Raw genomic sequence first — 21,014 nt, 5'->3', positions numbered from 1 at the left:
GTTCTATTCCTAACAAATCACGTAAATACATTACGAAGTTGGATATCATATTCAAGAAAATCTAACTTTATATTACTTTCATCATCTGAAAAACGTAACAAAGTTGTGCGTCAATGCATTCTGGACGGGTAATCTAAGAATACAACATCACAGTATCAGCCGCAGACAAAGGACCTCCTACTCTAGAGCCAAGCAGGACTATGGATTGCATCTGTCTGACATAAAACATAACCCTCACATATTTATTAGCATTCTTTCCAGATGTTTGCTCCAGAGAACAACAGCGCTGGTGGTTTCACTTACTTTTTAAAGGCACCTGACCTAGACGGGGAGCTAAACCCCAGTGTAATTGTTTTGCACGAAGTAATCACTCGAGGGACTCCCCTCTGACCTGTATCTCCATTAAGTCCCCTTTTGGGGTGTTCTATGTCCAAAGGCCCCATGATTATGAACAGCTCAGGGAGTTTCCCTTCCAGGTGGTGGCCTTGAACTCTGGGTCGCCTCCTTTCAGCAGTAACGTCACTGTGAGGGAGTTTGTTGTGCATTAGAATGATAACTCTCCTCAGATCCTCTTCCCTGCTCAGATCTGGGGGTTCCTTCAAACTGTTAGAGTCTGGTCTTTCTTCTCACTTTGATCCAAGGTTCACCGCAGCCTGCCAGTCACGGGACTCTGCCTCTGCCCTCATGAGGTCGCTGTAACCCTGGATTCTGGGAAGAATGAGTTCGCTTCTCTCAAGTCAGGCCCTCGGTACCCACGAACATTCTGCTTCCTGCAAATGCTTCTGGGATCTGAAATGATTCGGTCGGAGGAACAATGAAAACTGGAGCTTGGTTCAGGGGAGAGATGGTCTTAGTTAGAGTTAAAATTATACTTCACTATGCTCAGAGATAGAGGAACTTGGGTGATGAGTGAACTCATTCACAGGGTGTGGACTGTGTGACAGTTCATCCATGAACGTTGTTGCGTAATTCACAACTTGTTATAATGATTTAAAGGGTCGACAATGAAGAAGTGTGTGAGGAGGGGATATGGACAGATTCGTATTCCTGCCTTCGTTTTGCTCGGTTGTAGTTTAGTTGTGAAAGGCTAGTTCGGTCCCTTCACTTCTCCTATTAATTTGAAACGACGCAAATCATTAAACCCGTGTTGAACATCCGAGAGTTATTGCATATTCCGTGAGGACTATTTGTCCAAAGATTGTAGTAGGTTGTCCCTGAGTATTTACTGGAAAACATTTCTACTAAAGATCTTAATGTTACCGCAGTTCAGTTGCATGTCGGAGTCGTGTGCTCCCTTGGTGTGCGCTGCCCCCTCTGGTCACCCGTGCCCCCTCTGGTCACCCGTGCCCCCTCTGGTCACCCGTGCCCCTGGTGAGAAGACACCAGGTGTGTCTTTGTTACCATTCGCTTTGACCTCGCTCGTGTTTCTGGCGCAGGTTCTTGGCCCGCACAGCTTGTTCCGTCTCTCATCGACACCGGAGACAGGGCTGCAAATATGCAAAGCGGAGCCTTGGCGTCCATCAAGGAGGCGACAGGAGACCCCGTCCGCTGGTGGCAAACCGGTAGAGGAAGAAGTGGGGCAAAGATAGGATGTTCAGCCGTAAGCTCAGTGTCCCGGCTCCTACGCAGGTTGATTTCCACCGGTGATCCTCGGCAGAAGCAGATCGTTTCTTCACATAGACAACTGCAAACGAAGAGCACCATCCACAGAACCTAACTCAGGAAGTAAATCATGGCTGCAACGGCTGTCATCAGGAAACACACTTCATTATTGGATGCGCTGTGCTGTCGTGTGCAACACTTTTGAGTGCCCCATAACGGAAGGGGTTTAAATGGTGTCGGCTGCAGCAGTTTCGCGTAGTGTGCGTTGTGACACCTTAAAATCTACTGCTAGAAACTTGAAAAACAATCGCATGACCTCCACACCCTAGGTGCTTGTTTTTTTTGTGTTTTTTTTTTATCACAGGCTAGAAATTTGATTTCAATGTAGGAGCTGGTTACTTAGTTTAAATGGAGATATATATAAGCATATACACGAAATTACTCACCGCACTGGAGTCCTGGATAGACTGGGAACTTTAATCTCGTATGTAAGGAGAGAAGGGTTCGTGTCTTATATTTCTGCATCTCCGGTGTGGGGGCTTTAGCCGATAAAAGTGAAAGTAGACAACACCTGTGGGTAACATAAGAAGCAGCCCTGCTCTGCGGGAACCTGCACTTACCGATTAGGACACTGAGCGCCGCTGTTCATCCACCACAGAAGAAGACACACGAAGAGAGGAACCCAACCACGTGGTTAAAACACAGCATTCCCCGTCAGAAGGGAAACTCGCGGGTCGTCTCAGTGATCTGCAGACTCTCCGTGGTTGAAGTCTATCTCCGGGCGTCCTTTCCAGACCTTACAGTGCTGCAGATATTTAGAGGGACTTACTGCGCCTGCAATGGCCGCTACACCGAGAGGGTGTCACCTTGAAGCGCAGTTACCGAGGCGCTGTTACTCCGGGGCAGAGACACCTAGGCGCTGTTACTCCGGGGCTCTGCCATCGAGGCGCTGTTACTCCGAGGCTCAGTCACCGAGGCGCTGTTACTCCGGAGCTCCTTTGCTGCTTCTTGTTGCTCTGCTGACAGTCTGTGGAGCCGCTTCCGGGCAGCTGCGTTATTCCATTCCCGAGGAGATGAGGAAAGGCTCTTTTGTTGGGAATGTGGCTCTGGATCTGGGAATGGATACAAAGGAGTTATTAGAAGGCGGAGCCCGCATTGTGTCCAGAGGTAGGAAGCAGCATTTTAGTCTTAATTTAAACAAGGGACATTTAAATGTCAATGAAAGGATTGACAGAGAAAGCTTGTGTAGACAAGTAGCTCGGTGTGTATTAAATGTAGAGATTATTCCAAAGAATATTATGAAAGCGTATGAGGTCGAAGTGGAGATTCAAGATATTAATGACAATTCCCCCGCATTTACTGATGATCAAATAACATTACAAGTCCTTGAAAACACGAACCCCGGCACCCGATTTGTGCTGCCCGAGGCGCACGATGTAGATGTGGGCGTGTACTCTCTGCAGAACTATCGACTCAGAGAAAATAAACACTTCACATTGGATGTAAAAAGTAGGAGCGATGGCACAAAGTATGCAGAGCTGGTCCTGGAGAAACCCCTGGACTGGGAGGAGCAGGAAGTTCACAGCTTGATCCTCACAGCCACGGACGGAGGGGATCCGGTCAGATCAGGATCGATGCGCATACAGATCAATGTGCAGGACTTCAATGACAATGCACCAGTTTTCAACGAAACTGTCTATAAGTTCAGTGTTTTGGAAAATGTGCTCAAGGGAACTGTTGTGGGCAGCGTCACAGCTGTTGATATTGACCAGGGAACAAACGCAGAAGTAACATATTTCTTTAACAAAATGGAGGAAAGCATTGTAGAAAAACTCAAACTGGATTCTAAAACTGGAGAAATATCTCTGATTGAAAATCTGGATTTTGAAGAGTCCGAATTGTATGAGTTTGAAGTCCGAGGGAGTGATGGGATTCTCTCATCACGCTGCAAAGTTGTGCTACAAGTCATTAACGTGAACGATAATAGCCCGGAGATAATAATGTCATCTGTGCTGAATCAGGTTCCAGAAAACTGCCCGCTGGGTACAGTCATTGCTGTTTTAGAAGTATACGATAGGGATTCAGGAGAGCATGGAAAAGTTACTTGTTTTCTGCCACCTCATTTGCCCTTTCAGTTGAATAAATCATTTGGAAGTTATTATAGTTTGGTAACTAGTGGTGTTTTGGACAGGGAACGTGTTCCACAATATAATATAACAATTACAGCAACAGACAGTGGAACTCCACCACTGTCTAAAACCCAAACCATAAACCTACAGATTACAGATGAAAACGACAACCCACCAGTATTTCATCAATTGTCTTATAGCGCCTTTGTAATGGAAAATATACCTGAAGGCACTTCCATTTTTAAAGCCAAAGCAACAGATTTGGATTGGGACAAGAATGCCAAGATCAGTTACACTATCCCTGCGGGAGACATTGATGGTACGCCTGTTTCTTCTTACATATCTATTAATTCTGACTCTGGTGTAATATACGCTATTCATTCCTTTGACTATGAGCAGTTCAAAGAATTAAAAATTCAAGTGAAGGCTCAAGATTGCGGTTCTCCAGCTCTTATGAGTAATGTCACTGTGACATTCTTTATACTGGATCAGAATGATAATACTCCTGAAATATTATACCCATCACCCCCCACTGATGGCTCCTCTGGTGTGGAAATGGCTCCTCGCTCCTGTGATCCAGGTTATCTGATCACGAAGGTTATAGCGGTTGATGAGGATTCAGGGCAGAATTCCTGGCTCTCCTACCAGCTGCTGAAGTCCACAGACCAGGGACTGTTTACTGTAGGTCTTCACACTGGAGAAATTCGGACAGCTCGCCCTATTATGGAAAAAGATTCTGTAAAACAATTCCTGGTGGTGTTAGTGAAGGACAATGCCCAATCCCCTCTCTCTTCTTCAGTTACAGTCACCATAGTTTTGGCAGACAGTGTGCCAGAAATGCTTCATGATATAAGTAACCCTTCAACATCCACAGAGTTGGAGTCGAACCTCACACTGTATCTGGTGATTGCTGTTGCTGTTGTTTCCTTCTTGTTCCTTTTCCTGATCATTCTTCTTTTGGCCATCAGGCTTCACCACTGGAGAGAATCTCGGTTCAATGACTCATCCGAGGTCAACTTCAATTCACTTCCTGGCTCCCATTTTGTGGGTATTGATGGAGTCAGAGCTTTTCTACAGGCCTATCCTCGTGATGTCTGTTTAACAACAGAATCAGGGAAAATCCAGTTCCAAAGTATAAGCAACTCAAATACTCTTTCTGGAAACCATAATTCTGAAACTCAAGGACCACCCCTCTTGACCGAAGATTTTTTAGGTATAGGCAAAGAGGACCAGCTGTTAATCCAGGTACGTTTTCTTACGTAGCATTTTATTTATTGCACGGCACGCTGGATTTCTGTAATGTCAGCTGATAATAAGCTGGCAAGTGTATATTTTTTTATGATACAGCTGGTTGACTGAAATATGCCACAGTAGAAGAGAATAAAAATAGATGTTTTGCATTGGACTGTGATTCTGGAGCTCTTTAGATTAAAGGAAGAGACTTTGAAACGCCCATTCAAATATTCTAGTATATGCGAGAAGGGAAGCCCCATGATATCTGTTATGTTTGAATCTCTAAGCCCTGGTCCTTTACTATATATTGCCCCAATGTTCCCATCAAATACCAAAATAGGACTCTGCCACTGTCCTCGTCCTAGGAGGTTACCGTAGTTATGATTTGTTGGTAAAGTGAGGTTACTTTTCTCAAACCAAGGCAAGAACTTTCATTAAATGTTTCTGGCATTGTGGTTGGGTGTGCTGGAGAAACTAATGGAAATGGCAACTTGATTACTCTGAGGCCCATCCACATTTTTTACACTTCTTTCTTCCTTTTTCTACAGCATCTTGAACGACGTGAGGTCTTGTCAATGCATCTGAAAATAGATACAGTAGTTGTATTATGTCAAAGTGTTATCAATGACTGCTACTGTACCAGTCTTCGTTCATAGTTTTTTAACAATTGAAACGTTAGAACAAAAAGAAGCAGTTGCTAAGAGGTGCATGCTTCTGTGTATTCGTTTTTTACAGAATAGAAAGTGAGGAATTCTAAGCTCCCCTGGTCCCTTAGTTTAATTGTAGACCTGATGCATATCATTAAATCAATGCTAAATTTGTTGGTTCGCACTGATAGACTCTATAAAAATGCAACTTTAAAAGGTCACAGATTGAAAAGGATATTACTGTGTTACTGATGAAGAGCTAGATGTCATTGGCTTTATTTCCAGTTTCAGTGACCGATTTTGTGTGGAATGTACTTTCCGATCCAGGTCTGTAACTGGAATGTAAGAATCTAAGAAAACATCCAGTGGTAAACACGTTTGTAAACCCAAGACTGGCATCTTCACTTTTCCTTAGCAGTTGCGAAAAAATGTTTGATTGACGACAAATTGACAGCAACTGATTTGTGATTTACCATCAGGGAACCCCACTTCCTAATCCTGCAGGTGTTCTAGTGGTTGACTGACTTTGGATGTCTATGTTTCATGGTAATCTTAATGTTACAAAGTGCCTTCTATCTTGACTTTATAATCAACAGAGCCAAGCAGCCCCTCAAAAACTCCCTAAAATGTTCTGTGACGTCGTCTGATTATCATATTTCACAGATAGGGAACTCTATGCAAAAAAACAAACCTACTTCCACCGTTTTTACTTAATGAACTCCCTGCTATGTTTAACGTGTGACTGAAAACAACCGGTTCGCAAGAATTAGGAATTTATAGTACTAATTTTCAGTCCCTTTCCAAAAGTATTTTGGCACCAAAGCATGATAGCTGCCTCCTGCAAGTAGAAAAAGTAAATGTGTAAATAGGCTCTTACTCGTTGTAATCAGTCACTGTGTACGGTCTCTGAGTTATTTATGTACTGAAAAGCCTCCTGGGCTCTAAGTCTACGGCTGTCATTAAAATAAGCAAATGAAAAAAAAGAACTGCCCACTTATCTGTGTATGCATGTGTTTCGTTAATAGCCATTCAAGCATTTAGTTATCTTATGCATGGTGCTTTATGCAGCATGACTGATGACGCCGTGCAGTAGAATGCTCTGCAGTTTGTGGTTCACAAACACCCCACCTTCCTGCAGAACAGTTGTGTGTACAAAGGACACATTCCTCGGAATATGTGGTATTTATGTTCAGTTAACCTCCCACAATGTGACCAGGATGTGTGGTGCCTAATGCTTAACAAGGGAAAATAGTGGCCTTTCTGAATCGCAGGGCTTTTTTTTCTTAAAAATACAACGCCAGATGTGTGTGTCATGATCACATCTGGTGTCCCACCACAGTCCTGCTAAGTGTTCCTGGTCCATGCGTGATGGTTTGCTCCTGACCAGTTTTTTCTTTGAATCCTGGGGCTTGTTTGTTTGTATATTCCATTAGAAAACAGGGCTACAAGTCCCAGAACTCAAAGGGAAAAATGGATTGGAGCAGCACTTCACTCGTGCATTGATTTGTGAAACTTGTTGCCTAAGCCATCAACATTTCAGCTTTCCCAGGACATAAAGTGATGAGCACCATTTAGTCGGATAGCAAAAAAATGTCTGTTTTCTGTCATTATTGCTAAGAGGCCCCCTTGTAGGTGAACTTGGAGCTCTACAAACAGCATGTTAAGCTGCATAGACCTTTTTTCAGATGGGCTTCACCTAATGAAGGAGGGGTCGGGGGAAGGATTACAGGCGTGTGAGACAGCTGCTGGAGGCGAACATCAAGCAAGCAACTTTAGGCGCCTTGTTCACTCATGTTGTCAAGTTGGCAGTTCTAGTTTGCATGGTTTACTGAGTGTGTCCAGTTTGCTAGCTCTTTTCTGTGTTGATTTTCATCTGATGCACATGAATTTGACTTTATTTCATTAGCTGCTGTGTAGCCTACATGCATTGTAAATAACAGATGCACTGCGGCCCCAGCATCTTAGCCTGGGTACCAGTCTGCCATCTCTCTTCTGTATTCAGATTCTTCGCGCAGAGAAACGGGCTGTTCACAAGACTAAAGGGAGAGATTGCGAGTGGGGGGGCTTTGTGGCAGATTTGAAGTGATTTCGAGAGAGAAGCAGCAATACATTTCTAAATAATTTCAGTGTCACTGAAGATAGTTGTGCAGTCTATTAGTCATGTCCACGTGTACCTTTGATAAATGCAGAGCATGGAAAAGCTTCTGTGATGAATCCTAGGGTCACTAGCGCTGTTGTTGTGGCTTATGTTTGGTGTCTTATCCCCGCACCCTTTCATCGCTGTCCTCCCAACTCTACCAAATATATAGATAAATCAGACAGTGTCATTAGCAGGGCCAGGCGTCTCTCTGCGGTACACTGCTTCACAGGAGACTTTCAAAGTATGTTTCCCTGACTCAGGCCCTTTCTTGTTCATTTTCGATGCTGGAGGAGATCACACTATCTGAAGAAGAATTCTAACTCTGACACGCTAGCTTACTTGCACACAATTGTGGGTTTTTCCTTTTATGGGGCCTTGTGATGTGTATGTATGGTGTAATTAATAATTTGATGCACCAGTTCACAAACATCTGTGTTTTCATTTCTTGAAACATATTTGTGTAGGCAAGCGAATTAGAGACAGCAGAGCGTCTTACGCTCTATTCACGATTTTTGTGACTATAGCAGCAATATTTACATGCATGCTTTCAGGCGTAGGACGCATGCAGGCCTCTTCTAGTGCCAGGCAGAAGTATCGATTTCATCTGTCCGACATAGAAAGATAACACTCTCCCTTTTTTATTAGTCTTCTTTCCAGATGTTTGCTCCAGAGAACTGCAGCGCTGGTGCTTCCATTTACTGTCTAAAGGCACCTGATCTAGATGTGGAACTAAACCCCAGTGTCACTTGTTTTGCATGAAGTAATCACTTGAAGGACTCCCCTCTTACTTCCTGTAACTCCCATTCTGGGGTGATCGATTTATAAAGCTCCCATGACGATGAACAGCTCAGACGTTCAACTTCCAGGTGGAGGCTGAGGACTCTGGGTCTCCTCCTCTCAGCAGTAATGCCACTGTGAGGGAGTTTGTAATGTGTCTGATGATGATCCTCCTCAGATCCTCTACACTGCTCCGACCTGGCGGCTCTGTGTTGTTCGAGATGGTTCACCAAAATGATTGAGTCTGCTCTTCTCTAATTGATCCAAGATTCACAACATCCTGCCAGTAATGGGACTCTGCCTCTGCTCTTATGAGGTCCCTGTAGCCCTGGATTCTGCAAACAATGGGTTTGCTTTTCTCTAGTCATACACTGGGTACCCACGAACATTCTGCTTTGTTAGAAATGCTTCTGAGATTTGAAATTATTCGATTGGAGGAACAATTGAAGTCTGAAGCTTGATTCAGGGGAGAGATGGTCCTAGTTAGAGTTAAAATCATTCTTCACTTTGCTCAGAGCTACAGGAACTTGTGTGATATATAATGCTCCTTACGAATTTCCTTACAGGGTGTGGACTGTGTGACAGTTTATCACTGAAAGTTTTTGCATAATTCAAAAATTGTTAAAACGATTTAAAGGGTCGCCTATAACTAAGTTGTGTGAAGGAATGACATAGATGGAATTGTATTCCCGGCTTCGTTTTTGTCTGTAGTTATTTAATTGTGAAAGACAAGTTCGGTCCCTTCACTTCCAATGTTAATTTGAAACTTGATACATATCATTAAACCAATGTTGAACACGATAAGAGTAATTGCAAAGTCTGTAAAAACAGTCATTCAGCCAAACATTCTAGTAGTCTGTCTATGAGTATTTACTTGAAAAAACTTATATTAAGCGCCTCAGTTCGGGTTAATGGCTGACATCATGTGGCTTGTGCTCCCTGAGACTGGTATTGGTAACCACCACGTCAAATCATGGTTGGAAAGCAGCACCAATATTTAAACAGAAATATCCAGCTCCTCCCTAAGCGCATCAACAACTGTAGAAGCATTTGTAAGCGCAGGCCGGGTTCTCCGGATGTCCATATCTATAAACTGGGATAAACTTTCATTGTTTGCAAATCAGCAGTAAAATCCTAGACAAAGTTTTGACTATTGTTCGGAGAATCCCAATTCCACTGCTAACTTTAGAATGCACAAGGTTCCTCTCCTTGAATTTCCAATTAGAATTCTGTATTATACTCTCAAAACTGTTCAAAATTAGGTATGGGGGGAACTCACCAAGTGAAATACCTAAAAACTGCAAAATTCTGCAGAGTTCTGGGAGCAGCGAAGCTCAGTAGGTTGTGCTGATTTTTAGCACCGGGAGCTTGTCCCGCGCTGTCAAATCCGTGGGAATGGCATCATCAATCGACCTGTGTCTTTCTACCACCCTATTAGATTTTCTCCTCAAGCGGCAGCTTTTCTCATTGAGCGGGGCTGCTTTCTCAATGCCAGTGGTAGTGACCTGCAGTGATGATCGCATTAAGAAATCTCACTGGGAGGCGGTCTAGTGATCGACTTTCTCTCTCACCAACTTGACTTTTGCAAACCACACATGAGAAAAAACTCCACCACTTGATGGTTGGCTGAGTTTTTCCGAAACGCCACGCTCCAAGTGGAGTGTGCAACACTAGCCATACTTTCTCATCCAGAAAGATAAAGCAACGATGGATTGTCTCAATAAAAGATTGGCAATCCTGCAAGCAATATGAAGATGATATTTGATGATTGTATGTGTACTTTATCCACTTCGGTTAGAGGAACTGCCTTTGTTTTTTATATAAAGAGCTAGTGAAATTGGTAGCATTTTAAAATGTATTTAGTTAGTATATGTGTGGTGCTGTTGCACATGGACAGTGTCACCAAGTCTGGTTAGTTCAGAAATATATAATTTTTTATCATGTTTGACACAGAATTGTGTGTTCTGAGGGTGCATGCAGCAATAGCAGAGTCAGTGTATGTTTGTGTAACGTTCTTCAGTTGTGTAGTTCAAGATAGTGATACTTCTCAGTGTGGGAGCCAGGAAAGTGATGGTTCGCAATGTGCGGTTCTGTAATGTGATAACTAAGGACTGATACTTGATCTTGTGTCAGTTGGCAGTGGTGGGGGACCTTTAGCCTTGTCCTGAATATAAAATGAAAGGCTGTTTTTACGGATGGAGTCCAAATTATGTTAGATCGCCGAGTTTAGAACAGATACTACCAACAACACATGGCAGTCCGCCTGGTTTGCGCCTTCAATCCTTACATCAGGGTGGTTGGTGTAGTTAACATTGTTTTTTTCTGTCCATTATTGAGAGGTGCACATGGATTTTTCTTGTATTTAATTCCACGAGGCAGTCATTATTCACGCTCAATAGCTGATGTAGTGTGACACAACACTCTTAACTGGCTACTACTCTGGGCCTGAATTTGTATTTGCGGCAGGACGTGTACTTTGTACTCCCCGTGTAGACAAACCAGATGCGCACACTATTTAAGTGGAAGACTGTGGTTAACTTGGTGGCAGACTTATGGTGGTTAGAATAAGTGACTTTACTTAGCTCAGTAGTTTCAGAGTTGAAAAGATTGACGAGTGAACGCAACATAGACGTGGGAGTCACAGATATGCATTGCATTGAAACATAGACAAATCCGAGGTGGCAGCTGCTTTTATTAGATGTGGTTTGTTACCTTAATCCACTTCATTGCATCGACATTCATCGCTAGCAACCATTTTGGAGGTAAATCAAATAAACTTTTTTATTAGACCAATCACAAATCTCTTGAGAAGGCAGCACCTAATAAGATCACTCCAAAGAATGCCTCTCGCACAGTCCTGGTTATTACAGCTTTCAACCACTAATGTGAACATAATTTGAAGCTAGAAACAAAGTCTGTCTTGGGTGACCAGAATTTTAAAGCAAAAAAACGGGACATTTCACAAAAACCGAAGGACTATGATTGTACGTCAAGCGAGCGCACAGAATGACAGCGCTCCTCAGCAGAGAATTAAGAACATACAGAAGATGCTATTTTTAAACCCAGTAGCTTGCCTGTGAATTAAATTGCTTTCATGGAACAACTGCTAACTATCCCCGCTATGTAAAACATAAAAAAAACCCTCCCCCCGTTTTTAGTCGACCCTCTACAAAAACCGGGACATGATCTAAATTTCTCGAAATCTGCCAGGACAGCTGGGGAAAAATGGGGACCGTCTTGGCAAATCCGGGACGCCTGGTCAGCCTAGTCATGTGTGATCCAGGATCATAAGCGACTGTGACATAATCGCGCACTGCTACATACATAGGTGTGGTTTATAGAGTAATGTGCTTAGGCTACTGCCACCTTCTTCAGTGTGACCTTTGACCTCTGCTGGGCTTCTATATCTCATATCCGTTCTATAGGTTGAAGTTCGAGTTATGTAACCAGCTTTACATCTCTGTCCCTTCCTCCACAGGTAGCATCGTCTGCTGAGGCCAGTGGCTGCTGTGCACCTCCGGTGCTAACACACGGAGTGGGGGCGGCAACAGGACCGGTTCACTCCCCCTGATCACTGGGGGACTTTAGAGTGACATGAGTGCCACCGTTTCCACTCACCAATAAATGTACAGGACTCGCTCCGGTGCCTGGGATGTCCCGCTGGCATAAAGCGCAGGAACCGTATCATATTGTTCTTTGCTTATGCTTGTTTTACGCACCTGCCGAGAGTAAAATGGATTGATTTAACCCGATATTTCTCTCGGTTTTCAGACTGTTCAGCTTTGAAACTGAGCAATGCTTGCCTCTTTCTGTCTCAAGCCGTTCTGCCTCAAAAGAATGCACTAACTCCGATAACTTTCAGGTTAAATGGATTCATTGTATGCCCTGAATGGGCATAAAAGGAGCGCGGCCTTGTGCTTTAGTCCCCAGTTTTTAGGGACCTGTGGTGGAGGCGGACAGGGCCGGTCTCCATCTTTCAGGGGTTGCTGCTGACTCAACGGTGAAGCCCGGCTCGGCTCCTTCGGTGAATTATACCCAGGGGCTCCCCTCCCCGCACCCAGCAGTGCTGAGCTAAGGGGTCACCTCGTCCCTGATTCTCAATGAACTCCATGTGACATCAAAAACGAGGCCGCTGCTCTGATTGGAGGCCGCTTCAGCCGTGGCTGGTTAGTCTGAAGACTTTGCAAGTGTAAGCAAATCAGTGGGTGCTCTCGACAATAAAGTTCCCCAGAATGTTATGTTCTACCCGGGCTCAGCACAGGAATGAAAATGAATGTGTTTGATCGGATCTCACACCGCGTCAGCTGCTGATCTCCCCAGGATTGTACGCCAGCCATATCCCACTGGGGGACGCTTTGTGACCTATGCAATCAGGGGCATTCAGTCGTCTCTACTCTTGCACTCATGCGCCGCCACCCGCAGGGATCCTGCTGCCTTTCCTCGGGCTCAGCTGCCACAGGTCGCGCTGGGATGAGGAATCCTTTCTATGAGTTCCTTCTCCTGTGTCGCCAAGCCTTGGTGTGCGCTGCTCGCCACGGTCACCTGTGCCCCTGGTGAGAAGACACCAGGTGTGTCTTTGTTACCTCAGCTTTGACCTCGCTCGTGTTTCTGGCGCAGGTTCTTGGCCCGCACAGCTCGTTCCGTCTCTCATCGACACCGGAGACAGGGCAGCAAATCAGAAAAGCGGAGCCTTGGCGTCCATCAATGATGGAGGTGACAGGAGGCCCCGTCCGCTGGTGGCAAACCGGTAGAGGAAGAAGTGGGGCAAGGATAGGATGTTCAGCCGTAAGCTCAGTGTCCCGGCTCCTACGCAGGTGGATTTTCACCGGTGATCCTCAGCAGAAGCAGGTCGTTTCTTCACATAGACAACTACAAACGAAGAGCACCATCCACAGAACCTAACTCAGGAAGTAAATCATGGCTGCCACGGCTGACGCAGGAAACACACTTCATTATTGGATGCGCTGTGCAGTCATGTGCGACACTTTGACTGCCTCATAACGGAAGCAGGTTAAACGTTGCAGGCAGCAGCAGTTTCGTGTAGTGTGTGTTGTGACACCTTACAATCTACTGCTAGAAACACGAAAAACAATCGCATGACCTGTATACTTTGCGCTTGTTAACATATTTGTATTCAAAGGCTGGAAATGTGATATCAATGTAAGAACGGGTTATCTAGTTCAAATTAGGATGTGTAACAAATGACTCACTCCACGGAGGTCCTGGATAGACTGGGAACTTTAATCTCATAAATAGAGAGAGAAGGGTCGGTTTCTTCTGTTTCTGCATCTCGGGTGTGGGGGCTTCAGCCAATGAAACTGAAAGCAGAAACACCTCTGTGGGTACATAAGCAGCAGCCCTGCTCTGTGGGAACCTGCACTTAACGATTAAGACACTGAGCGCCGCTGTTCATCCACCACAGAAGAGGACCCACGAAGAGACGAACCCAACCACGTGGTTAAAACACAGCATTCCCCGTCAGAAGGGAAACTCGCGGGTCGTCTCAGTGCGCTGCAGACTCTCCGTGGGTGAAGTCTATCTCCGGGCGTCCTTTCCAGACCTTACAGTGCTGCAGCTATTTAGAGGGACTTACTGCGCCCGCAATGGCCGCTACACCGAGAGGGTGTCACCTTGGAGCGCAAGTACCGAGAGGCTGTTACTCCGAGTCGCAGACATCGAGGCGCTGTTACTCCGGGGCAGAGACACCCAGGCGCTGTTACTCCGGGGCTCAGTCTTCGAGGCGCTGTTACTCCGGGGCTCAGTCTTCGAGGCGCTGTTACTCCGGGGCTCCTCTGCTGCTTCTTGTTGCTTTGCTGTCAGTCTGTGGAGCCGCTTCCGGGCAGCTGCGTTATTCCATTCCCGAGGAGATGAGGAAAGGCTCTTTTGTTGGGAATGTGGCTCTCGACCTGGGAGTGGATACAAAGGAGTTATCAGAAGGAGGAGCCCGAGTAGAAGTTAGAGGTAGGAAGCAGTATTTTGCTCTTAATTTAAGAAATGGACATTTAAATGTCAATGAAAGGATTGACAGAGAAAGCTTGTGTAGACAAGTAGCTCGGTGTCTATTAAATGTAGAAATTATTTCAAAGAACATTATGAAAGTGTATGAGGTCGATGTGGAGATTCAAGATATTAATGACAATTCCCCCACATTTACTGATGATAAAATTACATTACAAGTCCCGGAAATTACTGCCCCCGGCACCCGATTTGTGCTGCCCGAGGCGCACGATGCAGATGTGGGCGTGTACTCTCTGCAGCACTATCGACTCAGTGAAAATAAACACTTCACGCTGGACATAAAAAGCAGTCCTGATGGCACAAAGTATGCAGAGCTGGTCCTGGAGAAACCCCTGGACCGTGAGGAACAGGAAGCTCACAGCTTGATCCTAACAGCTACAGACGGAGGGGATCCGGTCAGATCAGGCACCATGCGGATACAGATCAATGTGCAGGACTTTAATGATAATGCACCCGTTTTCAATCAGACTATTTATAAAATCCGTGTGCCCGAAAACACAGCCAAGGGGACTGTTGTGGGCAGCGTCAGAGCTGTTGATATTGACCAGGGAACAAACTCAGAAATAACATATTCCTTTATCAAAATGGAGGAAAGCATTGTAGAAAAACTCAAACTGGATTCTAAAACTGGAGAAATATCTCTGATTGAAAATCTGGATTTTGAAGAGTCCGAATTGTATGAGTTTGAAGTCCGAGGGAGTGATGGCATTCTGTCATCACGCTGCAAAGTTGTGCTACAAGTCATTAACATGAATGATAATAGCCCGGAGATATTAATGTCATCTGTGCTGAATCAGGCACCAGAAAACAGCCCGCTGGGTACAGTCATTGCTCATCTGGAGGTATACGATAGGGATTCAGGAGAGCATGGAAAAGTCACTTGCTTTCTGCCACCTCATCTGCCCTTTCAGTTGAATAAATCAATTGGAAAATATTATAGTTTGGTAACTAGTGGTGCTTTGGACAGGGAACGTGTTCCACAATATAACATAACAATTACAGCAACAGACAGTGGCACTCCACCTCTGTCTAAAACCAAAACCATAAACCTTCAGATTACGGATGAAAACGACAACCCACCAGTATTTCATCAAGTATCATATAGCTCCTCCGTAATGGAAAATATACCTGAGGGCACTTCCATTTTTAGAGCCAAAGCAACAGATTTGGATTGGGACAAGAATGCAAAGATCAGTTACTCCATCATTGATGGACACATTGAAGATACACCGATTTCTTCTTACTTATCTATTAATTCTGACTCTGGTGTCATATACGCTATTCATTCCTTCGACTTTGAGCAGTTCAGAGAATTTCAAATCCGAGTAAAAGCTCAAGATGGCGGTTCTCCTACACTTATGAGTAATGTCACTGTTACATTCTTTATACTGGATCAAAATGATAACACTCCTGAAATATTATACCCATCGCCGCCCACAGATGGCTCCTCTGGGCTTGAAATGGCTCCTCGCTCCTGTGATCCAGGTTATCTAATCACTAAGGTGATCGCGGTTGATGCTGATTCGGGGCAGAATTCCTGGCTCTCCTACCAGCTGCTGAAGTCCACAGACCAGGGACTGTTTACTGTAGGTCCTCACACTGGAGAAATTCGGACTGCTCGCCCTATTATGGAAAAAGATTCTGTAAAACAATTCCTGGTGGTGTTAGTGAAGGACAATGCACAATCTCCTCTCTCTTCTTCAGTTACAGTCACCATAGTTTTGGCAGACAGTGTGCCAGAAATGCTTCATGATATAAGTAACCCTTCAACATCCACAGAGTTGGAGTCGAACCTTACACTGTATCTGGTGATTGCTGTTGCTGTTGTTTCCTTCTTGTTCCTTTTCCTGATCATTCTTCTTTTGGCCATCAGGCTTCACCACTGGAGAGAATCTCAGTTCAATGACTCATCCGAAGTCAACTTCAATTCACTTCCTGGCTCTCATTTTGTGGGTATTGATGGAGTCAGAGCTTTTCTACAGGCTTATCCTCGTGATGTCTGTTTAACAACAGGATCAGGGAAAATCCAGTTCCAAAGTTCAAGCAACTCAAATACTCTCTCTGGAAACCAGAATTCTGAAACTCCAGGACCACCCCTCTTGACTGAAGATTTTTTTTATGTATAGGCAAAGAGGACCAGCAGTTACTTCAGGTACGTTTTCTTGCTTAGCAAGTTTTTTAATTGCACCGTACACTGGCTTTTCTGCAATGTCAGCTATGAATAATTTTTGTTATGATACAGCTTGTTGACTGAAATATGCCACAGTATCAGATAATAACAATAGATACATTGCAAAAATGTTTACATGCTTTTTTCAGTATTTAGAAATGGCTATAATTGATTACACTGTGATTTCTGGAGCTCTTTAGATCAAAAGCTGAAGAAACGGACACTTGAACTTGTAAAATCCATTCAAATATTCCAGTGTGAGTGAGAAGTGCAGCCCCTGATATCTGTAATGTTTGAATCTTTAGGCCCTGGTCCTTTTCTATATATTGCCCTAATATTCTCATCCATCTACCAAAATAGGACTCTGCCACTGTCGTCCTCCTAGGAGGTCTCCATAGTTGTGATTTGTGGGTGAAGTAAAGTTACTTTTCTCAAACCAAGGCAAAAACTTTTGACAAATGTACTTGGCATTGCGAATAGGTGTGTTGGAGAAACTACTGGAAATGGCAACTTGGTTCCTATGGGGCCCATCCATATTGTTTATACTTCCTTTTACTACAGCATGTTCAACGACGTGTGGATTTGGCACTGTCTGAAAATAGATACAGTTGCTCTATAATTTCAAAGTTTTATCAATGACTGATAATTTACAAGTCTTTGTTCATAGCTTTTTTTCATAGCCATGTTTTTACAGTATGCATGTGAAGAATTCTAAGCTCACCTGGTCCTTTACTATAATTGTGGACCTGATGGAGATGATTAATCAATGTTAAATTTGCTGGTTCGCACTGTTGGTCTCTATCAAAATTCAAATTCAAAAGGGCAGAGATTGAATACAATTCTGTTGTTTGTGTTACCGTTAAAGAGCTAGGCCTCAGTGTATTTATTTCCATTTTCATGGACTGATCCTGTGCAGAATGTACTTTCCGATCCTAGTCTGTAACTTAAATGTGTAAGATAATTTTAATGAGTAGAGGGATCTGTAGTTTTAGTGTAAAAGACATCCAGTGGTTAAAGCGTTTGTAAACCCAAGACTGGCCTCTTCGCTTTTCATTTGCAGTTGTGTGCAAGTGTTCTAGTGGTTTACTATGAAACATAGACGTCCAAACGCAGTAATCTTAATGTTACAAAGCGTATTCTATCTTGACTTTATAGTCCACATAGTCCAGCAGCCCCTCAAAAACTCCCCAAAATGCTCTTACAATCCTATTTCCCAGATAGGGAACTCTATGCATAAAAACAATCCTGCTTCCTCTGTTTTCGCTCAAAGAACTCCCTGCTATGTTTACTGTGAAACACCCAGCTCGCCCATATTAGGAAAATAAAATACTCATATTCTCTGGCATTTTCACTGTCTCATTCCAAAAGTACTTTGGCGCAAACGCAGGGTAGTGGTCTCCTGCAAGTGAGAAAAGTGAGTGTCTAAATAGACTTTTACTCTTTTTTTTTTTCTTTTTTTTTGTCCTCTTTCGCCACTCCTCACCCCTTTCTCTCACGATAGCCCCCTAGGGCGATTTCATCTCATATGATAGAAATTATGCTCTCTTGGGAGGAAGTGCACTCCCTTGACCGTCCTTCCTTAAAGCATGTTTCCACCAAGATTTTGGAGAGGCATTAATCATAGCACTTTCTTCGACCATTACCTTCACCAATTTCCCCCTTACCCATCACCCAGAACAATTTAAGAACGAAATCCAAAATCTGTATCTCTTCTTATGCTGACCAACCATATCCAGCTTTGCTACAGCTCTCATAACCCTTATCCAGGTCAAATCCGACGGAGGATCAGCAGAAACCCACATCTTGCAGATTTCCCTCTGGGCCAGCAGTATAGCATAGAACACCAACTTTGCTTTATCGTCCAAGCCCTTACCTTGTAGGTCTGCTCTTCCCGTGATGACAAGTTCAGGGCTTACCTCAATATATTGGGCCAGTGCAGCTGACAGGCATTTACTCACATTACCCCAGAAATCCTTTATCGCCGGACATGTGCATATCATTCTCATTTGGGCTGCTGCATTTGGGGCATCTCACAATTCCACCATCTTTAAATTTCGCCAGTTTCTTTGGAGACCAATACGCCCTGTGGAGAGTGAACAAGTGGTTCCTTCTTAAATTCGCAGGTTTTACCACCTTGTAAAGAATCAACATAGGTACTTGCCATTAGTCTTCTGTAGCAATCCTCGGCAAGCACTCTCCCCACAGGCTTTCCGGCAATGTAAACGGTCCGTCCTCCTTTCCACTATTGCCCAATACCACGCCGCCACTTCTTTTTTAATCAGAGCCTCCAACGCCAGCTTCTCTTCAAAATCATTATATAGCCCAATTAAATGTTCTTTCCCATCAGCCCAGCTTTGTATCTGAAGATATTTAAACTTCGAAAACTTTCGCCCCCACTCCTTTTCGCAGTAGCTCCACGGCAATAAGCTACCATCAATAAACAGATCCCCCCATCTCTGAGGTCCCTCTACTTTTAGCCAGCCATCCTCAGCCCAACTCGGGGCAACTGGTGAATCCCAAATCGGTGTTCTTGCACTAAAATATGGTATTCTTATGGCCCTCCTGATTCTATACCAAAGCGTCTACAAATCCTTCAGCACTTTTAATCTTACATTTTTTAAAGTACTTTGGGTCGGAAAATTTATACATAAATCCATTCTGCTTAGTCCTCTCAACTCTCAGCATTGCCGACAATAGTTCGCCAATAACAGAACTCCCTGGCATGCCCAGGAGCATTCTGCAGTTCTTAAGCAGGAAAGCCCAAGAATATATCTGGAAGTATGGGGCAGCCAAACCTCCTTTCAAAAAAATTTCTCCTGATTTTTTTCCAAGATGAGCGCGATCCCTTAGATGCCCAAATGAATGACCCAATCTCACTCTGCAGTCTCGAAAAACCTTCCTTCTCAAACATAAGAGGGAGCGACTCAAATAAAAAAGTAATCTTAGGTAGCGCCATCATCTTCACCAGATTGACACGACCGTACATTGTTAACGGGAGATGGGCCCAGCCCCTCATGGCCAAATCAATTTCCTTCCTGAATTTGGCAAAGTTGACTTTGGTGAGATCCTTTATGTCCTGAGTAATTTGGATCCCTAAGTATCTTATCTCTTTTTTGCAAATTATATCCTCTGTTGCCAAGTTCCAGGACATAATTTCTGTTTTATCAGCATTTAGCCGATAACCCGAAACTTCACCAAATTTCTTCTTAATAGAATCTATGGAAGCCAAAGTTTGGTGCAAATTTGATGTTAGAATGACTATATCATCTGCATACAGCCCGATCTTTCAAGCCCATCCCTGAAACTCAAAAGGGGTAATCATGTCTGCCTCTCTAATTCTTCAAACTAACGGTTCGATATAAAGATCAAACAAGAGAGGGGATAGGGGGCATCCCTGCCTCCTAGCCCTCATTACCTTTATTGGCTTAGTTAATACCCCATTAACTAATACTCTCGAAGTAGGTGACTGATACAGTCGCGCCAATGCCGCACCAAAATTTACCCCCACCCTAAGTGTGTTACTAAAGCCTTAAAAAACACCCAATTAACACGATCAAACGCCTTGGCGGCATCTAGAGCGACTACGGCCAAGGGAAGATTATGTGTGACAGCCACATCAATACTACCTATCAGGGAAAACGTTAGCTCCTTTAAATACCTGCCTTTAATGAACCCCTTCTGGTCTTCATGGATGAGATAGGGAACAACTCTACCAAGCCTATCCGCCATAATCTTAGCAGACAGCTTGTAATCACTGTTTAAGAGCGATATAGGCCTATACGAGTCCATGTATTTTGGTAGTTTCCCAGGTTCAAGAATAACTATAATGTTAGCCTCATTCCATGATGTGGGGAGAGCCGCCTTTCCTATAAAGACCTCATTAAAAACCTTAGTTAATAACTGTGCCAGACTCCCACCCAAGACCTTATAAACCTCAACAGGGAGCCCGTCCGGACCTGGTGCCTTCCCTTTTTTAGCCTGCTCAATAACCTCCTCTACTTCTCCCTGCCTGATTTCCTGATTCAGAAACTCCTGAAGCTCTTCTGTCAATGGATCTAGGACTTTTATCCACTTATCTATCTTCTGCTTATCCGGAACTAGATCTTCTCTATAGACCTCATCAAAATATCTATAGAAGGCATCAACAATATCTTTCGTGTCTGTAACTGAGCGACCTGACTCCCCTTCTTTCACTTCTTTAATCGTATTTCTTATCCGGTCCCTCCTGGCTTTCCAGGCTAATAATGTACTTGTGCCTTCTCCATATTCAAAATGCGCCAATTGAGAGGCCTCCCATT

The 21,014-nt window shown here is 44.0% G+C and overlaps 2 pseudogenes; both read left to right on the top strand.

Annotated features, from left to right (window-relative positions):
- The first annotated feature begins 2,441 nt into the window (after positions 1-2,441).
- Positions 2,442-4,994, top strand: LOC147702728 (protocadherin gamma-A11 pseudogene; annotated as a pseudogene).
- Positions 4,995-14,395: 9,401 nt separating this feature from the next.
- On the top strand, positions 14,396-16,672 carry LOC147702727 (protocadherin gamma-A11 pseudogene; annotated as a pseudogene).
- The last annotated feature ends 4,342 nt before the right edge of the window (positions 16,673-21,014 follow it).

Source organism: Lissotriton vulgaris, chromosome 7 (genome assembly GCF_964263255.1).
Source record: "Lissotriton vulgaris chromosome 7, aLisVul1.2, whole genome shotgun sequence".
NCBI lineage: Eukaryota > Metazoa > Chordata > Amphibia > Caudata > Salamandridae > Lissotriton > Lissotriton vulgaris.
The sequence above is the reverse complement of the archived record's forward strand: the minus strand, read 5'-3'. Positions and strand labels throughout refer to the sequence as shown.